The 15,633-nt window shown below is 51.6% G+C and overlaps 1 protein-coding gene across 6 annotated transcripts in view; it reads right to left on the bottom strand.

Moving 5' to 3' along the window:
* The window catches only part of Sez6l (seizure related 6 homolog like), a 155,906-nt gene that overhangs the window by 99,524 nt on the left and 40,749 nt on the right, over window positions 1-15,633 (bottom strand). The gene's annotated exons all lie outside the window — the stretch shown is intronic.

Genomic DNA, 15,633 nt, shown 5'->3' on the forward strand with positions numbered 1-15,633 from the left:
TAATACCCCCTCTCAGAGTGTCCCTGTTTTGGTGACTGTGAATGTGAATGAAGGAAAAATTACATCACAGAAACAGTCTCTCCAAACCTGGAAAGTCATGGGCTGTGTGGCCTCAGTCCTGGTGCTTGGCTTCTCTGACCTCCAAGTGCTTGTATATAAAGTTATATTACAGTGATGGCAATGCACAGGGCCTCGCTTCATTGGTTGCTATTGCTTCTTCCTTGTGGGTGAGGAAGGGGAATGGGGGCTTAACAGGGTCACTCCAGGAGCCCCTGAGACCCTGGTTCATCATAAACACTTCTACCACTCTTCTGCATGACCAGGCTGGGCTACCAGAGAGCCCCAGACAGTGTCTTCTTGGCATTCTCACAACGTGCCGAGGGACGCTATGCCTCTAAAGAGAGAACAACGTGACATCAGGGCTGATTCAGTGACAGGAAGCCATGCTAAAGTCTATTAAGGAACAAAACAGTCTGTAAGCCTGAATGGAGTATTTATGTTTGAATTCTGATGTGAGATTAACTCGCGGTGGAGCAAGGTGGGGGCACACAGTGCGAATGTGGGCTCTGCTGGCTGACATGTTGGGGAGAGTCTGAGACCTCATGTACAAGGGGCAATGCAGCAGTCCCTGGCTTGTCGGGCATGAACAAGACCCTGACTTCCATCCCCCCCAAAGAACAAAGAACAAACAAAAGAGTTAATCCCTTCGAATCTCCCTCAGATCCCTCTGCCATGGGTGTCGAGGTCACCCCAATTCAGATGAGGAAAGTGAGGTTCACAATGGTTCTACAGCTTGGGCAAGCTCACAGGTCATAGAAAGTGAGGTTTAGATCCGAGGGGATGTTTTCTTTTTCTCTGTGAGACAAGGTCTCACTATGTAGTGCTGTGCACCACTATATCCCAGGACAGATTGGCTTCTGGGGCTCACGACTCTCCCAGTGCTCGTACCGTGGGTTGTCAGGGCTGAGGGCTGCAGCTGGAGGGGAAGCCAATGCAGCCACAGGACACTTTGACAGACACTTGTGCCTCATAAGGTGGGATGAGGAAGGTCGGTTTCAGTCTCCATGGAGACAGAAGGAGATGGTCAGGCAGGCAGATGATGAGTACTCTGTCTCTTGGGACTTGTTTGAGTACAACTAAAGGGGTCAAGGCCAGCAGGACACACATTCGTCCCCTGCCTAGGGCTCCAGTCCTCACTGTACACCCGTGCCTCCTGCTGGGCCAGTGGAGCTGGGTTCTTAAAGGACCACAGCTGGACAGCATCCATCACACTCAGGTCGTGCATGTCCTTCCCCTGAGTTCACATGTATTGTAGATGCCACCCCTCTGGAGAGCACGGGTCACAGAGGCACGCCCTCATCTATTTGCTCCTGGATGTGATCCTAGCGCTCAGCCCTGTGACTGGAACTTAGTGCTCAGGAAATACTTGCTGGTTGACTGATCCAGGGCACATGGGAACCTGTAAAATCAGCAGACTGCAGAGGGGAGAAAGTTTTATTTGTCTTTTCCTCCCTCACCCAGGACTCAAGCAGCTACCTTTCTCTAGGCTCAGTTTCCCCACTGTAAAGATGAACTCGTCAAGTTCACAGAGCAATTGGCTCTGATGCTGGCTTTTATAGGCCACCAAGCTCTGCTTGTCTCTGTCACCCTTGACTCTGTGCTGGATGACAGCTTGCTCAAGGGTCCTGGTGCCATGAGTTCTACATGACAGGGGTCCTCACAGCAGTGGAGGCGTTTGTGCCTGTGCCCTGTGCCATGCTGTGAGCACTGATGTATTTTAAGACACAGATGTATTTAAGACACACCAAGCTTTGGGACCTCATATGCCTTCTGGAAGTCTTGACTTTGTGAGTAGAACGGGGCCCTGCTTAACACCTGCACTTGGCTCTTTAGAACTCCAGTGGGCAAGGATGAGCATCTCTGGCTCAGTGCAGGCTCAACACACACACACACACACACACACACACACGCACGCACGCACGCACACGCACACGCACACGCACACACACCATATGTCTGCAGCTCCTGAGAGGCATCAAAAAGTAACCTTCCAGGCTGAGACTGATTGCCAGAGAGATGTCTTCACAGATGTGGGGTGAGGCCTAGGATTTAAGTTTTTTTTTCCCCAAGTGATACTGAGGTTCAGCTGTGGCTAAGGACCATACAACAGGGGCAGAGGATCCAGGTAACTAGGGGCCGCTTCTCAATCTCTACACTGTGGATCTCAGCTGGCCAAAGTCACAGCTCCATGTCAGCTGCTGTGGTATTTTGGTTGCTTTAGAAATAGCTTTGTTTTTCCATCAACACATAATTTCAGAATCATCGATGTGTATACAGCATGTTGTCCACAACATTAGTTCATGGTCAACGCACAAATAAGGAGCATGAGATGGTAAGGTCTGACATGCACACACTTATGAAACTATCACCAGGGTCAAGATAAGGCATGAGGCAGGCCTCAGTTTGCAGAACCATAATCCCAAATACTGGGGAGGCCGAGGCGGGGGGGGGGTCATAAGTTCAAGGCCTGACTGGGGGGCAACTTAATGATACACTGTCTTAAAAAGACTAAGAGGGCCAGGGACCCAGGAGCAAAGTGCTCACCTAGAATTTGTGGGGTCCTAGATTTGATTCTCAGTACCCAAACACACAGCAGAGTTAGTAGATATAGCTTCTGTAGTCACCAACACCCCCAAATGTCCACTTACATACTTAAACATGAGGCTCCATTGGCCTGGAATGGAGACTATCAGAGAAGCAGATCATGGCCTCGGGTTCTTCCGCCAGTTCTGCTATTCGGTGGCTGTGAGACCCAGGGATCTCAGGATGGTCCCCCACTCCCTGGGCTCTGGGGGTCACTGTCAGAGACAAATGGGAGATCACTTGGCTCAAATGGCATGGCGTCATCTTTGTTATCCTGCAGGAAAGCTGAGGTGGTGAAAGCTGACCTGGGAAGGTGTACTGGAATGTTCTCTCTTGTCAATGATACCGTTTCCCAAACTGGGCAAGCTATAAAGAAAAGAGGCCTGGTTTGTTTCAGTTCCTGTGAAGACCCCATGACTGGTGATGGCCTCTCGGCCCACAGTCCAGAAAGAGGAGAGCAGAGTGCTCACATTAGGAGGTGAGGTGCACACAAGGCCCCTCTGGCTGGTATCTCTGTTCTTGTAATGTCACCCTGGTTGTCAAAGAGCCCTGTCCTGATGACCTTATTGGACTCTAATGACCCTCAAAACCCAGCTGTAGCTTCACGGATAGAGACCCTTTGGTCTGGTTCTCTCAAAGCAGGGACTGGAGGAACAAGACACAGCTGTGAGCCAGGTGTATCTGTCACCTCCATGGTGCCTCATGCCCAGCTCTGTGCTGATACTCACCTAGCTCCCAGTTTGACTTGACTGGGAGAAGCAATGGCAGTCTGGCACATCTGGGGTCTCAGGGACAGGGGCTGCAGCACACTTCCTCATCCTGGCTATCGCCAGCATCCACTGCCTTTGCCCCTCCCTTGTATCCCCACCTCACAATACACTGCCAAATGGGGTCCTTGGCCTGCAGCCTGGTTTGTTTACAGTCACAAATGGAATGTTAGTTTCATGCCTTTGCCCAGGTGCCGACTTGACAAGGTCTGGTCTGGGGCTGGGGTCAGAGCCTCGAAAGAATTAAGGTTTCAGTTCCTGGGAACCTGTCTTCCCCCTGAAGACATTGGAGTTATCAGTCCCAAGGCCACTATGTGCTCTGTCTGTGACACTCTGGAGATGTCCTGTGTTTCCTTTGTGCAACATTGCTTGATTAATTTCCTGCTGGCTTCCTTCCATTTATGATACTTTTCTGCTGAGTCTGTCCCATTTCCCACTGAAACCTGTATATAAGACACTGTACTCCTAAATACACTTGCTTGTTATGTGCCTTCAGCTTATGCAGGATCTGCTGGCCCCACTTTTCCCACCTTTTTTATTTTCTCATCCCTGGTCATCCCCTCAGGAATTGGCAATGGTCCAGGTCACTGGTTGACCATCTCTCAGTGCCCATTGCTGAGAGCACATCTGATTCCCGAGGAACAGCTGCCCATCCCAGCATGCACTCGTTTACACCCTTACTCCTCCTGTCCAGCCTTCAGGATGGACATCTTGTTCCTATCCATGCACCTCGGTAGCCGTGTTCTTGTGGTCCCCCGACACTCAGCCACCTCAGGGTCTTCATGAGCTTGTCAACTGGGGGAGAAAGGAAGCTGGGCTCCAGGCCGTTCCAGAGACACAACTGTGTCCTTCTGCAGCATCAGCCCACATCTCTCGAGGTTCTGCAATTTTTTCCTACATTTGAGCAAACCTCTTTTTGTGGACTAAGCTGGAAGACACAGCCTGTTACCCAGGCCTTGGCCACACCCGGCTCCAGTGTTCACCACTGGAGGCTTTGTGCCTCTTGGCGCTCAGGGTGGAGGTGGCAGGCAAATGGGCTGTCACTCATGCCCCAGTGACTATCACAGAGCTTTTCTGAGGTGGAATGTTTCTAGCTACTGGGCACGTTTTTAGACTCTCAAGAGTGTGGCATTTTTAGCTGGTTTTGTGTTTAAGGGAATGTAGCTTAGAGAGGTTCACACAGCAGGAAGTGTGCTCAGAGTTATAGGAGCACAGCTCTCCCTGCAGACACTCCCACAGGGAGCACAGCACACCCTGCAGACACTCCCACAGGGAGCCCAGCACATCCTGCAGACACTCCTCCCACAAGGAGCACAGCACTTCCTGCAGATACTTTTCCTTCAGGGAGCACAGCACTTCCTGCAGACACTCTTCCTACAGGGAGCACAGCACTTCCTGCAGGCACTCCTCCCACAAGGAGCACAGCACTTCCTGCAGACACTCTTCCTACAGGGAGCACAGCACATCCTTCAGACACTCCCACAGGGAGCACAGCACATCCTGCAGACACCCCCACAGGGAGCACAGCATACCCTGTAAACACTCCTCCCACAAGGAGCACAGCACTTCCTGCAGACACTCCCACAGGGAGCACAGCACATCCTGCAGACACTTCCACAGGGAGCACAGCACTTCCTGCAGGCACTCCTCCCACAGGGAGCATAGCATTCCTGGCTGACACTACCACAGGGAGCACAGCTCTCCCTGCAGGCACTCCTCCCACAGGGAGCACAGCACTTCCTGCAGACACTCCCACAGGGAGCACAGCACATCCTGCAGACACTTCCACAGGGAGCACAGCACATCCTGCAGACACTCCCACAGGGAGCCCAGCACATCCTGCAGACACTCCTCCCACAGGGAGCACAGCACTTCCTGCAGGCACTCCTCCCACAGGGAGCATAGCATTCCTGGCAGACACTACCACGGGGAGCACAGCTCTCCCTGCAGACATTTCCACAGCAAGTGTTTGTTCAGGCAAATACCACAGGTCAGATGTTGTCCTGGGATGTTCAAGGGTAAACACCAAACCAAACTAAAACAACAAACTCGGGCTGTCCCCTGATGGAGTCTGCATGGCTGAGGATTGAGCTCCAGAAACGGGACAATAACCCAGTGGCAAGGAGAGGCGAGTGTTGCCTGTCCGGAAGCCGACTGGGTTCCCAACTGGTCTTGCTCTTCTGTTTGCATCTGTTGGAGAGTGATCACAGGCTTGTCTACACTGTCTCTAGATTTCAAAGAACCTTCGATGGAAAAGCGCATCAAAGGGGAGTCTGTGCTCTGAAAACTTGCACCCACAGTGTTGATCAGAGTTTAGGTCTCATTGGACAGATGGCATCACATGGTCATTCTTCCCCCCCACAGTGGAGGCTGGGACCTCAGCTGTGGCAGAGAAAGGCTAGTGAGGACATGAGTGTGTGTCCAGTGAACTCAGCCACAGAGTTCAGAGACAGATGAAGAGACCACGGCCTGCTGAGGCCAGTGATGGGGCGGCTCAGGGTGCGCGGTCTGGCCACACAGGTGTGGTTGGGGATGCAGGCAGCCACATTGCAGAAGTGTTATTCGAGTTAGAAAGTGGGCACAGTGAAGCGAGCTTAGGGAAGCTGTAGGGACATGAACTCCATGCCATGGAACAGCTGGTGTGGCGGCGAGAGGCAGGCAGGCAACCATGCTGTGCTGGGAACAGTGAAAAGGATAGAATATTCTGGTTTTTGTTCACGGAGAAATGAGGAGATAAAGCTAGGAGGAGCAAAATCAGGGAGGGGGCTCTCAAAGTTGTCAGGTGAGAGCTGATGGTGGCGCACACCTGTGTGTGAGGAACCCATGGGAAGAGGAGCAGACTCAGGGGAGTGGGGGCTGTGAGGGGACAAAGAGTCTCAGATGACTTCCAAGTTTTCTTCCTGCTGAACCAACACATATGGTGCTTCCGTCCTTAGGGCCAGCCAGCCCTGTAGGGGACAGGTCTCTGACACAGGGACCGCGGGACAAGTCAGCTGAGGAATGAGAAGCTTGGCTGTCTGTGAGGCGATGTGCCGTTTCTCTGCAGAGCCCGTTGCCTCAGCTGCCACGCAGTCTTACACTTTCCTGATGAATTTCATCCATGTTGCACACAGCCACCGTCATGGTGGGAGTTATATCCCTCTTTCTGCTCAGGGCCCATGGTGTATCACTCCAGCACGTCCGGGGACAGCTTGTCGGACGTCACTCTTCTCTGATGGTCCAATGCCCCATGCTCATCAAGTGTGGCTGCCAACACCCCTTTCTACGTGTGCAGCTTGTCCTTGGAAGGACATCCGCCCCATCTCCCCATTAGCAGCCGGGGCTTCTAATGGTTTCTGACAGATGGAGTGATCCCACAGTTCAAAGCTAGTGATGGAGGAGCAGGGGCCAACTCGGTGGCAGTTAAAATTCGCAGCATCGCGGGGTTGGCATCGATTAGGGGAGGCAAGCCAATCTCTCCCACCAAGTTGGCTCCCTGACCAGTGACAAGCTCGTCCTGTGTTTAACGTGACAAGCTATCTGCCCGATAAAGTCCCCGCTGGCTACACAAAGCTAATCAGAAAGCTGAAATTGCCTGGGCCTGGGATAAATGGGCACAGACGCCTCTCTCTTTGTGCCTCTAGCTATAGGGCGGCTGGAATGAAGCTTTCCAAATTGCTTCAGAACTGTGTCTCCACAGCTTCTTCGACTATTGATTTCTCTTCCTTTGTCCAGAGTGCCTTATCCATTTTACTAACTTCTCCTCCACATGTCAAAGGAAAACACATTTGTTGGAGAACTTTTGAAATAGTCTGGTGTCTAAACCAGGTCTCCTCCTTTGAAGTCAGCTGACTTCTAGATGGCTTCAGACTCCGTGTTGTAGTTCTAAGATCCTGAATTGGGGTTGTTTGTTATGCAGCATTATTACCTTGTAGCTGACTAATGCAGCTACATCCACTTACCTACCTCAGCTCTAATGTAGGAATCTTCTCCCCAAACCCCTGCATCTAGTCCACCTTGATGTGATACCACCTGACTTGTTTTCTGGGATTTTGGTTTGGAAGTTTGGTCCTCTATATGGTGATGGTGAGAGACGGTGAAACCTTATACTAGGAGGTGATTACATCACTGGAAGTACCACTCTTGGAAGGGATTAATGTAGTTCTCATGGGACTCTGGGTAGTCCTTGGGAGTGAGTTATAAACTGGCTAGCTTGACCCTGTCCTCTGCTTTCCTAAATTGACACATGATCACATGGGCCAATTTACTAACACATTCATGTGAGTGCACGTGTGTGTGTGTGTGTGTGTGTTTCCTCTATTAGGCCTGTGTCTTCTGGGGAGCCCTTACAGAACTTCTTGCCAACTTGACTTACCAGATACGCCCTGTGCTGTGTTGTGTTTAAATGTGTCTCCCAAATGTTTTATGTAGGAAAGCTGACCCTTACATTCATGTGCCCAACAGCCTTGCAAGGGCTGGGCACATCCTGGCTTCACCCTCTGAGTTCCAGTTAACACACACACACACACTGAGAGAGAGAGAGAGAGAGAGAGAGAAAGAGAGAGAGAGAGAGAGAGAGAGAGAGAGAGAGAGAGAGAGAGAAACCAGGTTTCTTTGCTGCCATCATGGGCCCTGTCCTATCTGCACTGTGCTGTGGTAACCTCCTGATGGCTGCAGTCCCTCCCAACTGCTCTCCTGCTGTGCCCTTTGCACTCTGACCTCTGATCAGTGCTTTGTGTCAGACCCTGATCTGGTGTCAACCCAGCAGGGACTCCGCATCCCACCTGGGATCAGCACAAACTCTCTGTGGCTCTGAAGCTCTGTGGGAGCCTCTATCCCTGACATCTCCTGGACATTCTTTATACCACAGCCGGCCTTGGACAGCCAGGCCTGGCCTGGGTCTGCCACTCTGCCCCCAGGTCGGCTCCTGTCTTTGGAGAAACAGGTACCCTGAAGCTTCAGTATCCCCCTTGGATTCAGCACCCCATTCTCTTAGGAACTCCTGAGAGAGACAACTGCACTAATCACCTCACCTCTCGGCTTCCCTGCCAACAGCAGTCAGCGTTACCAAGGATTTTATTGCCAAGGGAATAGCTGAACGATCTGCTCTGAGCTCTCCAGCCCGTGTCATCTCTCTGTGTGTTTCTTGTAATACCAGAAATGCCCTATGTTACTCTCCTTAGCCTATACAGTCAGGAAGGCTGAGCCTCTAGCACTCTTTCATGATTTCATATGAATTTGTTGTTTTGTTTTAAGAAAGGATCTCACTAACTAACCTTGGTCAGCCTGGAGCTTGCTATGTAGACTCGGCTGCACTCACAGGCGAATACACATGCTCAGTTGGATCTAGGAGGGCGCATGAACTCAGCCCCCACCACCCAGACATTTTATATGGTGACTTTGGGACGCTCAGATCCGCCACAGATCCTTCAATGCTTCATAACGAGGACATTTTCAGAGTAATTAATTCCAGCGGCAGGTAGATTTTGATTAAAGGCAGAATTGACAGATTTTGTGAGCTATAAATCTCAGAGCCGCACGGCCCTGCGCTGACTTCTAAACTCTGAGGGTCCTCCCTGCCCAGAAACCCTTACCGCCAAAGCGGTGATGATAATGCTGTCCACAGTCACCAAGAATGCCTCACAGATCAAATGTCACTCTAAATGTCCTTTCAGCCAGATTGTGTCACCCCCCTGTGTTACAGATGAGGAAATGGAGCCCCAGGGAAGTGAAGACACCTTCCCCGAGGCCCCTCCCTAAGGACGTCCAACAGAAAGAGCCATGCGTGGAGAGACCTAAGGTCAGCTGTACTCCTGGGCCCCAGGCACACAGCGGCTGCGCTGCCTGCGCTCCTGCCCCACAGGCGGGGGCTCAGCACCCAGGGCCTTGCAGTCATTGTTGCCGACTTGTTGACACTCAGATCTCCACAGACACAGCTCTGTGGTCCAGCCTTGTCTCTCCCTCTGCCTTGTACCTCCAGAGCCTGCGTGCAGGCCTGGTCATAGCTTTTTTGAGCAGTACTCCACAGTGATTCTAGGTTTGCATTTGCAGGCACAGCAGCTGCGGCCCAGAGTTGTAGATCCACTTCCCCACAGTCTCACAGCCCACAGTGGGGTCGGGTAGACCCAGGGCTTCATCTATGGTCACCAGACTTCAGTGTTGGTGCTGACCTGTCTCCAACTGTCCCCTGGGCTCAGCCCACCTCTGCTGTGATGGCTCATCTGTACTGTCATTTTGGCTGGATTTGGAGATACCTGGGAGACTCATCTCTGGGGGATGTTTCCAGAGATGTTTAATTGAAGAAAGAGACTCACCCTGGATGTGGGCAGAGTCCCAGACTGAATAGAAAGGAGGAAATGAGCTGAGTATCAATGCCCATCCCTCTGCTTCCTGCCTGGGTGCCATGTGACCAGCCACCTCACACTCCTGCTCCCTACCATGGTGAATTGTGTCCGGGAACTGTGAACCACAACCAATCCTCCCTCCTTCCCTCCCTCCTCCCCTCCCTCCTTCCTTCCTCCTTTCAGCTTCTTCTGCCGGCTCTTTTGTCATAAGAGCAATTTGGTACCTAGCGCTCTGTTCTGTGAGCATTGCCACCACCAGGCACCAGATGTCCTTCTTGATCACATGGCTACAGCTGCTGCTGAGAACCACTGGGAATTTCCAGAGTCCACTGTTAAAGCCTGTCCTCTCAGGAGGCTGTGAGGCTCTGGGAACTGGGGCCTGACTGCAGGATGTAGGTCACCATAAGTGGGTTCTCTGGAGTATGCTTCCCCCCTCTACTTCCTGCCTGTCTTCTGTTTCCTGGGACAGTATGATGTGTTTGACTTTTCTCAACCCCGTGTTTGCCACCACGTTCTGCACAAAACCATGAGACCAGTGGGCATGGACTGAACCCTCTGAAACTCTGAGCCCAAATCAAACTCGCCTTTGGTATTTTGGACACAGCAACATAGTCCGGCAGCCATAGCTCTGCTTATCTGACTTCCCAGGCATGGCACTTGGAGAAGGGAAGCGGCCAAGTGCTGGCACCACAGAGCATGGGGCTTCCCTTCTGTGGGGCACATCTCTCCCCAGCTTCCCAGCATTCTCCTGTGTCTTGGCCAAGGTGGCAGCTCTCACATGGGCAGGTCCAGACTCAAAGGCAACAATCAGTGCTCTCAGCCTGGGTTTCCCCAACTGACAAAGTAGAAACGAATTCCTTCTTCATAAGAGACGGTTCATGTGAACATCACGGTTCTCCTCCACAGAAAGGGCTCTTGGTGTGAGAGTCTCAACATCCAGGAAAAACAGGGAGGATCAGGAATCCCCCCCTCCGCCACCCGAATGGTGGCAACAAAAGTGGGCTTGGCTTAGAGCAGTTTGTAGAGGGACAGAAAGAGTCAGGACTGAGAACTCACCGCATCCCGAATGATCCGGGGTTTATTTCTCTTGGGGACTTTACAACTTTCTGGAACCTTCCTGATGGGAAACCATCCCCAAGTCGAAGGAGCCAGTGAACCCACCCCTTTCTAAAGGATTTTTTCTTAATTGTGGTACAGGAGGAAACTCAATGCAAACAGACCCTGAGGCTGCTGGGTGGAGCGAATGGGAGGGCTCTGGGCAGATGAGCACCCAGTGTTCTACAGAGTAAGGATCCTGGGTTCAAGTCCTCCCACCCTGTGAGTTCCCACCTTGAGAGCAGACACTGCTCCATCAGGACCTGCTACCGGCCTGCCCTCCCGTGTAGCCTAGACAGCCAGCCTTTCCCTTCCCATGCTTCAGCTCCACACACAGTCTGGGACAAGAGTGAAAGTTTGCTAATGCTGATGTGGAAAGGGGACTGAAGGCAAATTGGCAGTGCAGTCTGCGGTAAATCATACCTGCGGCCGGTATCTTTGAGACTAAATTGATTTTCATCACCTAAGGACAGTAAAGTAAATATTTACCTTGTTGAGTCAGGTCAGCTGACCTCCTATGAGGTCTGGAAAGTTCTAAACCAGCTCTTTGGAAAGGCTAATGGAGGGGAGGCATTTGCTCACCTCTCCCTGCTGACCATGTGGGCCTCCCAGGCCCCAGCCCACCCCACTCCTCCTCCTTTCTCAGCCCCTGGGCGGCTTTAAGCCCTTTAAGCTTACAGCATGCAAGAAGAGCACTAGGCTGAGGAGAGGGAGGGGGAAGAGGGACTCAGCCCAACCTCCTTTCCCTGGCTTCACAGGGTGAGGAACTGCAGGGCCTCAGCTAGGGTCAAGTGGAGAATTCAGGGGTTGTGAGGCTGGATCCAGGTTCAGGCCATTCTGTAAGGTCTGCCCATGTGTCCCTGCTGAGCAGACAACACGCCTTCCACCTTCCCTTGACTCCTCACCTTTGCCAGGGAGCCCTCCTTCCCAGAGGGAGGCAATGAAAGGTTCCCTGGGGTTGAAAGCCTGAGTCAGACCCACCGAAAACACCGTGGCTTCAAAGTACAGAGAGGGTGTGCGTGAACGTGTGTGTGTGCACGTGTGTATGTGGGGTGAGGGTGCGTGGGTGAGTGTGTATGTGGGGTGAGTGTGTGTGGGTGAGGGTGTATGTGGAGGAAAGTATGCATGTGTGGGTGAAGGTGTGGGGGTGCTATGATTTCAACCATAATAAGGCTGACACTTCCGGGTTCTAGGGCCATGCTTGTGCAGACAAGCCCTCAGGCAGAAGTGGCCCCAGGGATGTTAAAGGGCCCCAAGTGACCCACATATGACTCAGCTAAGCCCTTGTGCGCTTGCATGAGCCCCGTTATCTGTGTATAATGTAGTCATGTCAACTTCCTGTGCGCATGCGCTAAGCAACTTTTAAAAGCTGGACACACCATCTTCTCTCTCTCTCTCTCTCTCTCTCTCTCTCTCTCTCTTTCTCTCTCTCTCTCTCTCTCTCTCTCTCTCTCTCTCTCTCTCGGCACATTGACTTCCCACTGTGCACGCCCCCTCTAATAAACTTCTAAGCGGGTTTGTTGCATGTTCCTTGTTGCATGTTCCGTGTTTCCTTCTCACTTGTACCAGGTAATTTCAGAGGGGCTGTGTGTGTATGAGGGAGTACGTGTGGGGGGGTGTGAAGACATGTGGGGGTGGAGGGTGGGCTTTGGGGAGGGTGTGTGAGTGAGGGTCGGGTCGGGTGGATGTGTCTTCTCTACAGTTGGTTCTGTCCCCCTTCCTCCCTTCTCTTGGAGGGAACTGGACTTCTAATTTCCCCACAGATGGGGTCTCTCTTCCACCCCTCGCTTGAGACCCTTAAAGTTTCAATGTTCTCTTGAAGACAAGAGGCGTGGCCTCCGCACTTCTGCTCAATCACTCCTAGCTAGTGGGGAAGAGTCTACCAGAAAGATCTCTTGGTGAGGAAAGAGAAGACTAGGCCCTTCCACAATCTCACTCGGCATGACAATTATAATAAGTTTAAAACCAGGTGTTGTGGTGCACACCTGTAATCCAAATACTTGGGAGGTTGGGGCAGGAGGGTCAGGAGTTCAAGGTCAGTCTGGGTTATACAATGAAAAGACAAACCCTGTCTCGAAAAAAACCCCAAAATATACACATACATGTTAATCAATTTAAGTAAATTCAACATTTACACAAATGCATCTCGGTCCTTCCAAACAGTTAATACTCATATAAACTCTGTGAGACACTTCCTGAAGCTACCCTTCTCCTTTGGGAAGGATGTGTCACCTTCTAGACATTTCTTTCATTTAACAGACATGTATCAGCTCTTGCCCAGTGACTACCTAGCTGCTCACACCAGATGTTTCTGAATCTATTGTTTTATTTTATCTTACGTGTGTGAGTTTTTAATCTGCTTTTATGTATGTGCACCATGTGCCTGCAGTGCCCATGGAGGCCAGAAGAGGGCACCAGATCCCCTGGAGCTGGAGTTACAGACATTTGTGCACTGCCATGGGGGTGCTGGGGATTGAATCTGAGTCTTCCTAAAGAACAGCCAGTGCTCTTAACCACCGAGCCACCTCCCTAGCCCTGCACCAGGCACTTCTAGCATTGTGTGCCAGGTGTGTGCCCATCTTGTTGAGATGTTTCCATCCGCCTTGTCATCCGCACAGAAAGTCCTAAGAATTCCACATCCTTGGTGAAGACACACCCAAATCAGGCTTGTTCTTAGGACCCTATATCCTGCTCTGCCTGCATCGTCTGCTCTTAGACTGGCTCTGCCCATGGGTTGCCTATGTATCTCTCCCACCTTTCCAGACTGGGACTGGATGGGCAAGGAGCCCTTTGTGGGGGTTTCTGAAGTAGATACGGCGGCTGTCTTTCTTCTGGACCAGATACTTCCTTCCTGAAACTGCCTGAGCTTGAGCCAGGGCCGCACAGGGACTACTGCGTGCAGATTTCTGGCCCCTGAAGGACTGTGCAGCTTTCTCTATTCCTACCAGGGAAGTCATGCCTGCCGTCTGGGGTCCTGCCTCATGTCCTCCCTGGGAAAGTGGGTCTAGAACAGGAATAACTAAGAATAGCTGACATTTATAACTTCTCTCTATCCTGCTCTGGATGCTTCTCACGGCTCAGTTCTGGGAATCCTAAGAATAGCTTGGCAAGGTAGGTGTTGCCTCACTTCCCTTTTTCGGATGAAGAAACTTGGCTCAGAGAGGTGAAGTGACCTAGCCAAAGACACACAGCAGAGTGTAGGGCAAAGCACCAGGCTTCTCTGGGAAGCACCAGGCTTCTCTGGGGAGCACCAGACTTCTCTGGGGAACATCAGGCTTCACTGGGGGAGCATCAGACTTCTCTGGGGAGGGCCAGGCTTCACTGGGGAGCACCAGGTTTCTCTGGGGGAGCATCAGACTTCTCTGGGGAGGACCAGGTTTCTCTGGGGGAGCATCAGGCTTCTCTGAGGAGGACCAAGCTTCACTGGGGAGCACCAGGTTTCACAGATCCTTCCCCTCCAAGCTGGAGCCGGTGTCGGTTTCTCCGGGACTGTGAGACACCAGGTACCTCCCTGGAATAAAGTAGTAACTCCACATTGGTACTGGAGGGAGGGCCCTGTGGACCAGGGGAGGTTCCTCTCAAGCAACACAGGCAGGGAATCGGGATTACTTTGGGGAAGGGAGGATGGAGATATCTCAGTCAAGTCTTACTCTGGGTTCCAGGATTCAGCTCTCCTGGCAACTCTGATACCAGTAGAGTTGGGGTTGGGTGACTGGATTTCCTGTTCCACATGGTGTCTCAGCTACGTCTCGTTCTTTCCAGCCCCTCTCCTGAGGGCCGGACTGCAGAGACCCAGACTCTAATCCAACTTCTCGACCACTGCCACCCAGACACCTGACTGCCATTTACCGCTCACCCTTTAGACCCTGCTGCCCGCTCCCACCCAGATGCCAGCTCCTTCCCCACCCATGGCCTCAGGTCTACTCCTTGCCTTGGGTTTCTGGCTTGAAAGAACCCTCATCACCATGTTTTTTCCAGTTATTTCTGGTTATAGGCTTCATGTTCTAATAAGAATGTATCAAGTCACCAATGGGGCTGCAGCGATGCTGCGGGGGCTTAAGAGCACTTACTGCTCTTGTAGAGGACCCGAGTTCCAATTCCAGCACCGTGTCTGGTGGCTCACAGCTGCCCATAACTGCAGCTCCAGGGCACACAACACTCTCCTTTGGCCTCTTCGGGCACTGCACTCAAATACACCTACACACACAGTGACACGCAGACACATATTTTTGAATAAAGAATCTTAGTATATAATGTAGATACTTAAAAGAAGAGTTTTCTGGCTGACGCCAGAGGGCTGTAAACCAGTTAGTTTTTCCAAGAAGACAGGCTCTGTACCAGGCTCTGAAGTGCTGTGGAAAAATCCTTCTGTATGTTGTGAATATGTATTACTCTTGTTGGTTAATAAAAAACTGACAGGTTGGTTGCCAGGCAGGAAGTATAGGTGGGACAACTAGACACAGAGAATTCTGGGAAGAAGAAGGGCAGAGTCAGAGGAGATGCCAGCCAGCTGCTGAGGAAGTAAGACATAGGGAAAATGAGGTAATAAGCCATGAGCCACGTGGCGAAGCATAAATAGAAATATAGGTTAATTTAAGAGTAAGAGTTAGTTAGTAACAAGCCTGAGCTATCAGCTGAGCACTTATAAATATTAAGCCTCTGTGTTGGTTACTTGGGAGCTAGCAGTCGGGACAGGAAATATCCACCTACACTGAAGTGCCCTGGGTGCCTAAGCTCTCTCTGTTCCCGCCCCCTCTCCTCTCAATACACAGCCTTGTGTCTAATTCCTTACAGGGTTCCTGTTG

The sequence above is a fragment of the Myodes glareolus genome, chromosome 2 (genome assembly GCF_982192425.1).
Source record: "Myodes glareolus chromosome 2, mMyoGla1.1, whole genome shotgun sequence".
Classification (NCBI taxonomy): Eukaryota; Metazoa; Chordata; class Mammalia; order Rodentia; family Cricetidae; genus Myodes; species Myodes glareolus.